The 14,820-nt window shown below is 45.8% G+C and overlaps 1 protein-coding gene across 4 annotated transcripts in view; it reads left to right on the forward strand.

Annotated features, from left to right (window-relative positions):
- The first annotated feature begins 12,796 nt into the window (after positions 1–12,796).
- LOC133344865 (R3H domain-containing protein 1-like) overlaps positions 12,797–14,820 on the forward strand; it is a 61,846-nt gene continuing 59,822 nt past the window's right edge. For all 4 annotated transcript variants that reach the window (XM_061555127.1, XM_061555131.1, XM_061555132.1 and 1 more), the window contains exons 1-2: positions 12,797–13,568; positions 14,583–14,657. The gene's annotated coding sequence lies outside the window, so the exon portion shown is untranslated. The remainder of the gene's footprint in view (positions 13,569–14,582; positions 14,658–14,820) is intronic.

Raw genomic sequence — 14,820 nt, forward strand, 5'->3', positions numbered from 1 at the left:
GTGATATCATCCAAAGGGTGTCACGACCTTCATACCCCTCCGGCATGGACATATTGTGCATTTACCCGAATTGACATATTCTGTAGTAGATTTTGTTTTACACACGTACATATTCCGTGAGAGTAACATTTTAATTTGTTTTTAATTTCGAAGGTTACAGTGATTATATATCCATTGGTAAAACAATTAATAATCCTCATTTACGAATTAGACATCCTTTGTTCCAAAAAAACGTTATCTCGATATGGAATATACTTTTTCAATGTAACATTTAAATATATTTTAAGACAAAGAAAGTACACATTCGAAAATTATAAATCCCGTGTTATAACTCAATGTAATGTAACACGATAGATACAAAAATAAACGACACGAAATCATTTGATGAAAAATTCTAAACGGTTAAACCGAAACACAATTGTGTAAAAAAAAAAACAAGGCGATATTCGAAAACCTGAGAATGGCTCTTTCCAACATTCCGTCGTGGAGCTGTTCAGCGCGTGGGGCGTGATTGACACACAATGGTCAATCACTGGATTCTTCGCACACGTATATTCCAGTCGAAGCGTTCATGATCAATGAGGGGGCGATTGCCGAGAGTGCTTTCTTGATGGACGGTTTCAGTGAGGGGGAACATATGAACGTCTGCTCTCCGTTTGTTCTCTAGCAGCTGTTGTCACGAACCTACCCATATCCCGGCAAATTAAGCACCCACTGGGCTCCAAGCCAGTGCATTGATGCGAGCCATGTGGATTCACCCTTTTATCAAATTCAACCCACGGCAATTTCCCACCTTCCCATACATGTGTCCCTAGAGAACACACGCAGGGTTCATCGCCGTGACGAACAGCTGCGAATGCCTAAACGAGTGGCCCTGGTGAGCGGAGTCATACGCCCCAGAACGTACCTGGTGTGATGCATCATCACCCAGGATATTGTTGCAGCTGCCGTTCTTAGTGGGATATTTCTCCAGCTGATGTGATCGTGGTTAAGAGCTGGCCGGGGTGCCACTAAAAAGAGGGAGGCAACGTCCTCCATCCACCCACCGCTGTGCTGGTCACATCAAAGCAACGGCTAGAATTAAAATAGATGGCACAACACTGATATTTCAACACTCCCTGATGTACATCTTCATATCTTCGTCATTACCTCCCCTCCCCCACCAACCACCTCTACAGATGTTTCATAATCTCCGAGCGCGGAACTGGCAGTGGGCAGGTAATTGTGTGCGGTGAAGGAGGCCCCCTGGTGATGAAGAGGCTGAGAGTCGGCTATTCTCGATCACTTCCAACTCTGCAGAGCAACATTTGTGCTGCTCGGCGTTTGAGCAATGGCGCAATAGGCGATAATTTCGGCAGCATAGAAGCAGTCTTGAGCTTATCCATTCCAAGTGGCGTGATTAAACAAGTCGGCTGTTATAATGGTGCCTATATCATGGCAGCGGTGACGTGGCGGTTCACGCACTGTTTACAAACCCGGTGTGACCCGAGTTTTATGCCTGGCCATGGCTAACTAACATCAACGGTGAGTGATATTTGAACCGAGTCCTGCCCTCTACCACACACTTACCTATTTACCTATTTTTATTTTACCAGATAAGGCCCACTCAGCTCTATAGAAAGCTCTGTTTCAGAAGCAACTTGCCACAAATTATAGACCAATGAAGTGGCTTATCATGTAGTGGATTTAAAGGGGCTGTATTATATTAGTATCACATCATAACTATATATGACTATACTGTCTTACGTTGTGCTACTAGTTTGATTTAAAAAAATCATTAACTTTTCACAATTAAAACATGTTATGTCGGTTTTTTTTGCTGTGCTTATTGGGTGTGTCCAATGTTTATGTATACATGTTCATGCGATGAGGTTGTTCACATCAGTTTGTGTTTTTTTAATTACCGGTAACCGTATGAAAAAAAAAGTTAGAGAGCAGTTACCAATGAATGAACGTAACATTATTTATGTTTTACCACTTTAACTGAGAGAAGAAGGGAGTGTCAGCGACTCTCTAATCCAGTGGTCGCCGATTGGATTCCATTTCCCGGCGCGGTAATTGACACAATGTGGCCTGCAATTACAGGGAGACACGTTTTGCCTTTCAACTGAGCAACCGAGGGCAAATGTCCCAAGTGGTGGCTTAGGGCGCCGTCCAGTGCGCACGTTTACAAGTGCCATGAGCGACGCATTCACAAATCAACATTTCAACTGGAATCGGTTTACGGATTTGGACATTCGGAATGTGGTCATTGATTCTGAAAACGGTTACCGGTTATCGTTTAACAACCCAAATACAAAACAATTTCGCCTGGTTTTTTTTTTTGCAAACCACTTTATCCAAGTGTCCTGTTACAATTTGCTGTCAGTGCCTAGCGGTACGTCCAGCATATGAAAGAAATGGTAATGACTGTTTTGTCAGCGTTAATGTTTTGGAGAAAAGTGTAAGAGTACAAAGATGAATTTAACAATAATGCCAGACGATATGTATTATTAAAATGCATTATGAAGCATAGATGAACACACCATGGGCACATAATCATTGCATCTAATCTCTAAACACACATTGAGATTAAAAAACGATAATGAGAGCCGTTGCAGGCTGCTCCATTGTAAACAAAATCACGCGTGCTATCAATGTCTGGAACACATGTCTAGCCTCAGGCTAATCTTATCCGACACCCAAGCGAAAACGTGGCCACCCATTCTCGACACCCCCCCACCACCACCCCCACCCACAAACCCTCACTCCCTGATGTCCTCATCTCAGTTTTTGGCGACACAATGTGTGGAGTCATTGCTAAATTAGGCACGATGATGGATGGACTGCCAGGCTGGCACAGCTGGGGGAGAACACAAGAAACAAACAGATCGAGAGAGAGAGAGAGAGACAAACAAAGCAGCGAAGACTGGAAGAACACGGGATGCGCCTGCAGTAGGCCCGAACGATTAATCGATTTCAAATTGAAATCTCAATTTGAAACAATGCGATTAGCAAATTACAAAGGCTGCGATTTTTTGCGATGTGAAAACTCCTATTACTTTCTTATTGGAATTGTTTTATTTTATTATAACTTTATTTATCAAACGTAACAGTTGTTCTATGTTTGATTGTTCTATTTCGATTTTTTTTATAAATACATGTTGGAAGCAATTCATATGTTTTCAGTTCTCATCCTTGCACTAGAATATATAGAGCAGTTCATAATTTGATGGTATCACGTGGTAATGCTCCATCACATGTTTGAAATCTATTACACAGTGAATGTTGAACTGAAGCTTGACTTAAAACATTTTTAATCGCAATATCTGTCAGAAAAATCGCAATTATATATTTCCCCCAAAATCGTTCCGCCCTAGCCTACAACCGAATAATAACAACAGATGTACAACCATTGCGTCTGCTGTACATACAGGACGTGGCAACAACGATATGCGCATGTCTCTCCCGTGAGACGTACACGATCATGCGCGTCGTGTACTTTAGTGACACGTCGTTCGTTTTGACATCATGCAAACAAATGCCACATCGAGGTAAATTTGGAAGAAGAAGACGAAAAAAACGTACCCTTGCAGGATATTATCTCGACAGATATCATTTTATGTTGCAAGCAACCTGTACAGAGCACGTGGCAGTGCTCTTATGCAACAGCGTCTGAAAAGCGGGTCAAGGCTACACACTGTTTCAGGGGCCATCCAAAAATATGTCAAAACTTGACCCCTCGCCCCCTCCCTGTACGCACGCGGACATTTTAACCCCCCCCACCAGCGTACGTACGCTTGACGCACCCCCCCCCCCAAATCCTATAGAACGGCCGATATTTAATTCACGCAGAAACGATCAAGGATTAATCATATTAATGTGTTTAAGCAAACAGATAGTCCACCGCCGGACTATCTAACTAATTTGAAGGCCAATGTTGACAAATAATTATTATCGAAGCTTCACTCCCCCCCCGTTTCCTATGCGTACATTGTCAGTAGACCCCCCCCCCATACGCACGCGTACGCATTTGGGTTAACCCCCCCCCCCACTCCCCCCTCCATGCGTACGTACTAAATGGATGGCCCCTAAAGCGAGGTACGATTCGTGTCGTTCTTTGATGCTTCAATTAATACTGTATGGTTAAGAAAGGCAGCGGGCACATTAAGTTAAACGTGGATTTAAATGTAATGTGTCAGATTGATCTGCTTTTTTTCGTGAGCGGCAAGGCTGTACAAAGGCACCGCAAAAATTTGGCATATTTAAGTTACAACGTAAAGGTGTGAAAAAGGCAGACCTGCAGTCACTGCTGGCCGAAAGCACCTCCACTGGAGGACACTCTAGAAAGCCCCTCTTGAGAAGGGAATTGGCCTACTCTTCCACGCTGGTTACACGTCTTGGAAGAGGTGTGGGAGGACGATATTCCCTACCAAACGCGAACCTACCTCGATCGCGTGTCGTGTGCCCATCCATACTGCTGGGCGGACAGAGGTGGGGTGACTGGGGTGGTGGAATTTAAGAAACTTGGCCATCGTTCCAGCTGCCGCACCAGGAGATCGAACGCGACCTCTGGATTGCAATTCCAGTGTGAGGACAACTGCACACAATGCATAGTAACAGGGCATCGGCCTTACGAGCAATGGTTTGGCTTGTGGAAAGGTTGGTGGGTGAGTGGTGGAGAGGGGCATTATTGGGTAAGGGGACAAGGGTTGGGGGCATGCGCACGTGTAAGTCCCCGGCCGAGTTTGGAAGCTAAGCTATTCGCTCGGAAATGTTCACAATAAAATCCCCGAGGGTCTTGTGAGATAGATCCCTTTTATGATCTCGTAACCTTGTCAATTATTCACGAAATTGGCGTTGACAGATTCCAAAGCTTGGACCTTCTCATTAATCACCGTCGGTCCCAGCAGTATTCGGGGTTTTTCGTTTAATTATTGCGCTCCCAAAATAGTGCCCCACCCCTCCATCCACACCCTCGCCAAAGCGCGCACACGCGAGGGTGTGGATGAGCACACACAGAGAATGCGCCGAAGCTGTCGTCTTTTGCGCACTGTTGTGTGCTGGCGAGAAAGTTCAGCGAAGCGAGTTCCGAGTGTGTGGAGGAGCTGCGGTGCGAATTAAACACCACCCATGCGAAGCCCTTGGCAGGGTCCGCACAGCGGCCACGAACACCCGCCTCTATAAACAAGTACGACGTGCAATTTAGCTGTGAATTCCAAACAGCGTTATACAAATTATAAATACGCTACGCGGTTACGGTATAATAATAACATTACTCGCGAGATAGATTGAAGCTGTTGCATAATGCGCTGGGCATTATCATAGTTAGCCTTTCACCCAGTATGAAACAAATGATATGATGATGATGATGATGGAAAGCTGCTTGACTATCAATCATCATCGTTAATAATACTGATAAAGAGCCCTTTGCCAATCTACTTCTGAACGCTCTGGGCATGCAGTTGGTGTTGTCATGGCTGGGAATCAACTCGGGTAGCCGGATGCACAGCGCGAGCGAGCTCATTAACCCCGGAATCAATGCCTTTGATGAATTTGTATCCCTCGTGGCCCCGTGATCCCTCTTGACACCGTGCGCAGAATGTAAGCAAAGAATTCACTTAAATTCTGTATCCGTGCTTGGATAAGCGACCACCGCACGTTGCAGGTGGTGTAGGTTGCGGAGTTGAGTTATTAGCAGCAGAGGGCAGTGCAGCACAAATCTCTTTGTTTTGCTGCAATTACACTCACTCTGCCTTCCAAATTCAACTTTCAAGTTTACTATGTTTAACACGATTGAAACGCAAGAGACCAGGATTAGTCGCATTTGCAAGAGTAACCTGTGGCATTAGTCTGCCGGTAATGGGAGATGTCCACAATGTATAGTCTCAATTTAGTCATACGAAGGGAATTTCGAATTTGGCAAATGTGGACACTAACGCTGGCTGACAATGGCCTACTCTTGCAAATGGCGTCACGTTATCTTTAACGTCCTTCAACTGTGGATCAGAGGGCGAATATTATCATGGTAATTACACCCGCAGTAATAACCAGGGCGGCCGCTGGAATCGAGCCGTGCACCTCTGCAACAACAGAGGCCTTCGGCCAGCAGTGTATACATACTGTAGACAGCTTATAAGTATGCCCATTATTGCAATTGACAACAGCCAGATGATGTCAAACTGAGAAACACAAACTTGGGCTTTTTGTAGGTTATGTTGTGAGACAGGAACCACCTGCCCATCAGACCCCGAAGCCACCCACATCAAAACCCTCCCACCCTCTCAGCCACACACAAAAACATATGAAAGTGGAGCTCATAATAGAATGACTCATCCGCAGGAAATGGGTGCTCGATTTGCAGCGAGCATGACTGCAGTCAATGCATTGAGCAATTAGTAGAGCTATTGCCGATATTCCAATTCGCTTCTTTGGATGAATAGCTGCAGTTTTTTTCAGTAAATAAAATCAACATTGGTTGGAAAATATATGTACGTGTATTTTGTGCCAAGTCACCGCTGGATGAGGGCCTCCCTACACCGAGCACGTCGTTGGGGTTATAGTATTTGGTTTAGTGAAGGTGGGTAGCATAGACGTTGAAGGCATGATACAGTACAACATTGCATTTTGTTGTGCTGCCCTCTCCTGACAACGTCGCCTCGCAGCAGCCCTCGAATATACGTGTCATATTCTTTGGGTCTTTCGGTAAAGTCACGTAGATAGGTTCAAAGAAAATAACAAAAAATGACGAAAAAAACTACGACGTTTCGACCACAACACAAGCGATCGTCATCAGGAAGAAAAAAGAGGGGGAAAGCTGCTGAGGCAGACTGTTTTAAATGTTTAAAATGGGTTTAACCCACGGGTCATAAACGAAGTGGGCGGTGCTAGTGATGGTAATGTGAGAAATTAGCATGTTAATGTAAGTTCGGAGGGCGACCTCCACAACGAGGGCGCGGAGGTGGCTATGTTAATGTGAGAGATTAGCATGTTAGTGGGGGATCGCAGAGCAGCAAAGTCGAGCTCGGCGAGCGAGGTGGCTGTGTGTGTGGGAAATGTAACCTGTTAATGTAAAATCAGAGAGCCGAAAATAACAACTAAGATTGGAATGTGGTAGGATGTGAACATCACAGCCAGTTATCACTTAAACTGGTTGATAACGTCCTTCCAATGATTGCTCAGTTTATACCCATCTTCTCGATTGAAGTTGTGTCTGTATATATGGATGGCTTCATGAACGAATCTTTGTTGATAGCCAGTGGGTTTGCAAAGTACCTTCGTCTTCGAAAAATCAATTTCGCGGGAGCCCACCGCATTAAAACAATGATCAGCCACGGCCGAGGTATTGGTCCTACCGTGTTTTAGATCTGCCTTATGCTAACGAACACGGTCCGAGACATGTCGCTTAGTTTCCCCAATGTAACTACTGCCGCAGACACAGCTTAGTTTGTAGATGCCGGGGTATTGCATGTCAGGGATCACATCTTTCACAGATGGGATCAGATCACGAATTTTATGTACTGAGTTGAATAGAACCTGGATCTTGTGTTTGCACATGATTTTGTAAATCTTTTTGGTGACCCCTGCTATGTATGGCAAGGTGATGGTTTTGATTAGGTCATCAGATAGTTTTTTCCCAACAGTTGGGCTGATAGCTTTACGGATTGTGTAGTCTGAATATCCATTCATCTTGAGAGCTTGGTGTACGTGTTTCAGTTCACTGCCTAGGTGATGATGGTCGGAAATACATCGTGCTCTATGGTGTAGAGTTTTGATGAAGGAATTCTTCTGGGAAGGATGGTAGTGGGTAAAAAGATGTTTAATCGGTGATATTGTTGTTTTTTGTAACGAGGCTGTTGGTGGGATCTCTTTAAATTTTTGTACAGCTACCATCATTAAGTAGGTTCTGAATTTTGTTATTATATGTGGTTTTGGCCATGATGACTGTGGCATTGCCCTTGTCGGCTGAGAGGATGACGATGTCATCTCTCTTTTTTAAATCCTTTATATTAAGTTCGATTGCTTGCTTAGGACCGTGCAAATCTTTCGGTCGTTTTTTGACCCACTTCCCGTGATCCAATCGAGCTGACATTTTGCACACAGACTCGTTGTGCGTGACAATGCATTTTCGTGAAAAAAAAATTTGTACCTTGTTTAGGGGAAAATTTTTTAATATTTAATTACCAATTGTTTAATGCTGCCAGACAATCATCTGACCCATAGGTGGCAGCCATCTCAAGCCAGAGGACGAGAATACTCTAGCCGCCCGATGCCATGCATATAAAGGATTTATAGTGAAAAACTTTGTTTTTACGGGTTTACTTGTTAATTGGGAAAGCTCAATGTGCTCATCGTTACTGATGTTTCTAATACGTGCAGTGATTTCCGATCTTGCCACGTCTGCAGTGATGTATCCCAAACCCTTAAGGGCTACGTCAACCTGGGCAATGATATCTTCAACTGGGATGTGTTTAGGGGTGACTGCAAAATTCAGCCCTTTAGCTAGAACCGATTTTAGGCTGTCAGAAATTAGACTGTTACTCTGATTGATAACAATCTTGTCAACGTCGAACTTTTTAACGTGCGGATCTGGCTTCTTCTTGGAAAGGAGGTTGAACTTGTAAATCAGGTTATCTTTGCATGTAGCTGACATTGTGTCATGTATGGTGGTTCTGCCACCTTCCACTTGCATGGTGAACTGGATGGATGGGTTTTTTGCGAATAGCGATGATTTAGAAATTCGTAAAGTGTATTTTTGCCCTGTGGCTGGATCACAAATGTGTTATCCACAAATCTAAACCACGCAGAGGGTTTTAGTGTGCTTGAAGCTATTGCTTTTGTTTCAAAATCTTCCATGTACGAATTCACTATCACAGGAGACAAAGGAGAGCCCATTGCTGCTCCATCTCTTTGTTTATTGAAGTCACCTTCACACACGAATTAGGTGTTCTTTGACAGTGTTCAGCTAGTCATGGGACATCTTTGGCTAAACCTGTGTTTGTTCACAGAGTATCGAGTAGTTTAATTGACTCGTTGACCGGAACCCTCCAACATACCAGTGTGCTGTATTAGTAACCAATTGACATGTTCTGTTTATGTGACAAACCTTACTTATTGGCTGTGTCGGGTGGTAGCGGATTTAACGACACATCTATATATTTACTCGATCTAACCCAAAAAAACCTGTATTATGGATGATAATGGTCGTGAAAGCCTACATGCTAAAATGTCAAGTATACTCTGATCAACGTGTAATGGGGGGGGGGGGCAGCTCTTTCCCACCCACTCCGCTGCAGAGTCTAATGATTGTTGCATGACAGTCAAAACCGATATTTTACATTTCAGAGCAGGAATTTAACAACATTAGATCGGACTTGATGTGGGGTTTTCATACCTGTCAACCCATATGGGTTACCCGTATCCTTGTGTAGTGACCTTAAGGGTGTCACTATGGTGTTAGCGCCAGGCACTGTCATAAGAGTGCTACTGTGCGTCTAGGACAGTGGTCGGGAACCTATGGCTCGCGAGCCATATATGGCTCTTCCAGTGACGGCATATGGCTCCCAGACAATTTTGAGTTGAAAAAAAAAATCAGTTTGGAACTGATTTTAAAATACTTGTGATATTGTTTAATACTATGGTGTCATTTTAAAGTAAACAGAAATTAGTTTTGAAGATAAATTTCACGGGTCAAGCCTGCATGAAGCTCAACCTCACCACGTATGAACCAGACTACAAGGCCATCAGCAAAACCATATAGCACCAGAAGTCGCATTAAAAGTAAGACATTTAATTTATTATACGTTAAAAATACTATATGGCTCTCAATGAAATATATTTAGAAATATTTGGCTTTTATGGCTCTCCCAGTCAAAAAGGTTCCCGACCCCTGGTCTAGGATCTCTCTCTCTGGGGCCAGAGTGAGTACGGCATGCGAACGGGACCTCGGGAGCATAGTCCTGGTGACGGCCTGAGAGAGGGCAAGTCAGGACATGGTAGTCTGGGTGAACCCGAGAGGGCACGTGACCGGGACAGGGTAGTAAAGTAGGCCCGAGGGGGGCTTGAGGGACACGTGATGCTTGGTCGAGATCCTTCGGGAAAGGTCTCGAAGGAGGCGTGGCCGAAGGCAGAACGAGGCCACGCCCAGGAGCATAAAGGGGCAGTCCCCAGAGCGTTCTTGGCTGCTCTCTGGAATCAACCCTCGGTGCTACGTCTCTTCAATCTTCGGTCTTCGCTCGGCATCATGGGTCAGTCAGAATGTTACTGACTGACCCGGTTATGTAGTTACCCTGTTAAAGTAACCTTGTTACCCTGTTGGGGTCTATTTAGCATTTGTACGTTTATGTAGTTAGCCCTGTTGGAGCTGTGTAATAAACGTGTTGCCTCCAAGCCAAGTGTGTGCCTCCATGTTCAACACTACACTTGTGTAATGGTGTTATTGGACGAACGTACACCATCTCCGGCTAGCACCCACTGCTTACCTGTAGGGGGCAATCACGATATCCCTAGCCCGGGGCGGGTGGGGGCTGTCCTGGGATCCCCCGGGGCCCCTCCCGGGGGGAGGGGGCTGTGGGGTGTTTGGATCCCCCGCGCCCCTCCCAACGGGTGGGGGCTGCGGGGTGTCCTGGGATCCCACAGAACCCCGCCCCTCGGTGGGGAGATGTATAAAAGGCAGGAGCCCGAGAGGGTCTGGGCAGTGCTGCCAGCGAAGACTGAAGAACCAGTGAAGACACAAGGCCGGCCAGCCTAGGACCCTGGACTCGTCTGACCCGCAGTCCTTGTCAGGGCTGGGCAGACTGAGCCAGTGGCATGACCCTGGAGCCTCGTAGCCCGCAGTCCTTGTCAGGGCCGGGTCCGTGTAACCAGTGGTCGAGACCTGCACCTTGGCGCGGTCAGGTCAGACTAGTCCAAGACCCTAGCTTAGGAAGAGGGCGAGTTCCGTGGGGAATTGTGTCCCCTTAGCTTGTGGGTGGAAGGGCCGTTAACCTTTCTGTTAGAAGGTGTTGTGTTAACAAGTCGGTTTTATAATAAATAAGTGTTGCCTCAACTATCCGTCTACGGCGTCTGAAGAACCCACTCCACTTGTACAGGGAAATTGAGTTTTCAGGTCCATACGGCGTACAGCCGTTTCAATACGGGCAACATATTTTTTATACTCTTTGGTTTTTTCGGTAAAGTCACGTAGGTAAAAGTTTTTATTAAATAAATGAAAACAACTAAATTAAATCACGACGTTTCGGGCGCAACACAAGCGTCCTTCTTCAGGTGGGGACAACGTAGCGAAAGCACAACCGCTTAAGTGTGTCTAGGAGATGGCTGTGACGAGGAATTATATATTTTTTGTCCGTTTGTTTGTGTTTCTCCCTTGTGATGGGGCTTTGTAGGATGAACGTTGAGATTTATAAGGCCACGGGGTGACCCATAATGTCTGAATTGGTCTCGTAAGGTAGGCGCTGATAAGGGGTTGGCAGGTGTGGGTTTTATGCAGCCATCGATGACGGCCGCGCTGGGACTATCGACTACACGGCGATTGTGAACCCATTTTGTGTGTCTGATACCCAGAATTTCAGCGACGCCGGATCACGCGAAAGCCAAGAGTAACCCAAATCCCAGTGAGCACGCCAAGGTTGGGCAAACGTTGGGCCAATTAAATGGTTTTCCAACCACATGATAACGTTGGTGCCAACGTTGACCCACACCTTGGCGTGTTTACTGGAATGCGCTTCTTCAGGAACTGCCGAGGGCATTTGACACCATTGGAACCTCATTTGCCAGTAAAAAATATGATAATTGTTTTTTTACCCTTCTATCATATTTTTTACTGGCAAATGAGGTTTCAATGGTGTAAAGGCTTACCCCGAGCTCTCATACTCTGATGGTGCATTGTCTTTGAGTTGTGCACCTTTTGGCGTCATCTGGTCCAACCCATGTGAGACTAGGCTCTCAGGAAAGCTGTCTCGGGTGTGGACCAATCAACTTCAAGGACAGTGCATACATTATCAGAGTTATGTTTTTTGTTTGCATTATGACTGCAGGTATTGTGGTTTATGCAAACATGACTCCTTGTAAAAAAAGGTGTCAGTTTTGTTGCCAGATAGAAGGGTAAAAAAACAATTATCATGGCATTTGACACCTTATTCATGGTGCGTGTTTGCTGCTGTTGTTGTTTGAAACGTATCAATTGTTATTGCTTCCTTGGATGCGACCACGATCTCATTAATTCACTGAATTGCCACGGTTGATCTGGGTCGAGAATTGAATCAATAATCGAGTCTCTTTGTGTCGTGCGCGTGCTTTCTCGTTTGTATTGTTTATCGTTTGTTCTCTCTGTCTCTCTGTCTCTCTATTATTTTAACATATTACTTCCATTCCTTTTACCCTGAATCTAAGGGAAACCCATTTTTCAATCGAGTTCAAATAAATCGTGGCAATTAAATTGTCACTCACAGCAGGGCAATCGATAATAATGGAATCGATTTCTTCACCAGAGGTCCACTCAACAGGTTTCCCCCCCCCTGTTTTTCTGGCAACAAAACAGGTGTCAAGATGTTTAAACGCCAAACTGAAACCTTTTACAAGGAATCATATCTGCGTTACATGACGTCGAAGGCGTCGCGCGCATCGCAACTATGACGTCATCGCCACACGCTAGAACGACCCCTCTCGCTGCGGTGACGTCACCGCGCCGTTCCGGAACGCCAGTCTTAACGCTCGTGACGTCAAAAACTTGTAAACGGCTCTCGCGACCGAAGCGGCGTCTGACGTCACCGCAGCGGGAGTTTGTTTGTCAATCGGCGCGGGTGACGTCACGCCGGGCCACTTGGTGCGCCGTTGCTGCCACCGCCGCCGCCGGCTGAACCGGCGACCCCACGAGCAGAGAGAGGCATTTGGGCCGCGGGTCACCACCTGGGCTGAGCAGGGCAATCGGCGGGGAGACAGCCAGGGAGGAGACCCCGTGGAGGAAGAGGAGAGGAGGGGGAAGGAGGGTGGAGGAGTGCAGGCAGCGAGCAGGAGAGAGAGAGAGCCGTGGACAGCAGGGATGGCGGGGCAATTAATGATTGGCGTTGCCGGGCTGAGCTGCGTGTAAAAGTGGTGGTGGTGGTGGTGATGGTGGGGGGGCTTATGTAACGCAGAGGCAGCAGCGAGGAGGGGATTAGTAGGTGAGTAAGGTGGGTGGGTGGTTTGTGGTGAGGTGACGGTGGGCTGGTTTATTGCTGCACAATTACTACGATGGTGATTTTGACGACGATGGTGACAGCGCCGACTGAGAGGAGGAGGAGCAGCAGAAGAAGAAGCAGCGACGCATCGGCGCCGCTGGTGTCGCGTCGTGGCCACCAACAGCACCACGACGACGCTTGACTTGCCATTGCCAGGTGTTTGGGTTGGTGGTGTCTGCGTGCAGGCTGGGCTCCTCCTCTGAAATCGACAGCCGCCGTGGTTGGGGTGGGTGAGCGCCCACGATAGCGGTGTTGGTCAACCACAACAACAGTTTCAATCGCCACAACAATTGCAGCAGCACAAACACGAGCCACGGCAGAAGGAAGCCTCAAGCGCAGCAGTAGAGCAAGACTGATTTTTTTTTTGTCCAGGTAAGCGATGCATGATTGGTGCAATTTGAGTGTCACCTTAATTTATGTGGTCTGTGACATTTCCAGTGGGTTGTGGCATCATAATTGCCACTGCCCCCCTGTGTTATCTTCATTATCATTTTGGCACATTCACTACCATGGCTTGTGACATTTTCATTGTACTGGAACGCCTTGTGAAATTTACATTGCTCCGGATTGTGGCACATTCATTGCCCAGTGGCTTTGTGGCACCACCTTTGCAATGGACTATATTTTTTGCACTGCCATTAGAATTTAAATTTCATTTACGGCACCTACATTACAGTGGGGTTTGATGATATTTTCTCCCGTGGCAAAATCAATACATCCCAACTCGTCATATCTCGAAAGCTAAGCAGAGATGAGACTGTAGAGTGATTGGATGGTGGACCACTATGTACAACTCAGGTGTTAGAGGCTGCGGCGTGGGTACACGTTGAACCTCAGAGGGGGAGTGTAGCTAAATCAATTGCACTTTTCTCTAATGCCTTTAAAGTATAGTACTATCCCTGTCTTCACAAACTGCGCTTAGCAGCATGGTGAAGTATGGTCAGTTAATATGTGCACATGTGTACATAAGCTTTTAATTGCTATGACTTGTTAAATTCAGGTGTTAGCACGGCTGGTGGAACCTTAATTGCAATGGGTTATGGCTCTTCAGTGCTATTTCAGTACGTCATTGGAACAATTTTTGCTACGTACAGTAGCGTGGGCAATATTTTGACCTGCCACCAATATTTGCACGGCCTCTTTCATCTCCATTATGGCACCTTCATTAGCATTGGTTGTGGCCACTTGTGGCATCTGCATTGTCATGGATTGTGACATGTCCAGTGCTGTGAATTGTGGCTGCATGTTTTCTTCAAATTGTTGGTTTTGTCGAACCTTTTGTGCCATTGCAAACATATTTTACACGCATGGTTGATTGCTGCATGTCACGCTGAGGTTTGGCATTTTTAAATAGCTTATTCATTACGCTTGTTTTCTTTTTCCTAGCTGGTGGTCAAGGCTTGGATGTGTTGATTTCATTTACAAGAAGGAATTCGCGCCTGTGCAGAGTTCTTGTATTCGGTAAGGATGTTTAATTCTGATTTTAACGTGAAAAAAAATCTACCCCGAAAATGTGCATCTCTGTTAAGTTAGACTGGATGAGGGCCTCACTGATCATTTATTCATGTAATTTCAAATATGCAGCGCTGTGTGTATCACAGCTCATCAGTTGTATTTTATATCC

This window comes from Lethenteron reissneri, chromosome 20, assembly GCF_015708825.2.
Source record: "Lethenteron reissneri isolate LAM-NWPU_2019-01 chromosome 20, ASM1570882v1, whole genome shotgun sequence".
NCBI lineage: Eukaryota > Metazoa > Chordata > Hyperoartia > Petromyzontiformes > Petromyzontidae > Lethenteron > Lethenteron reissneri.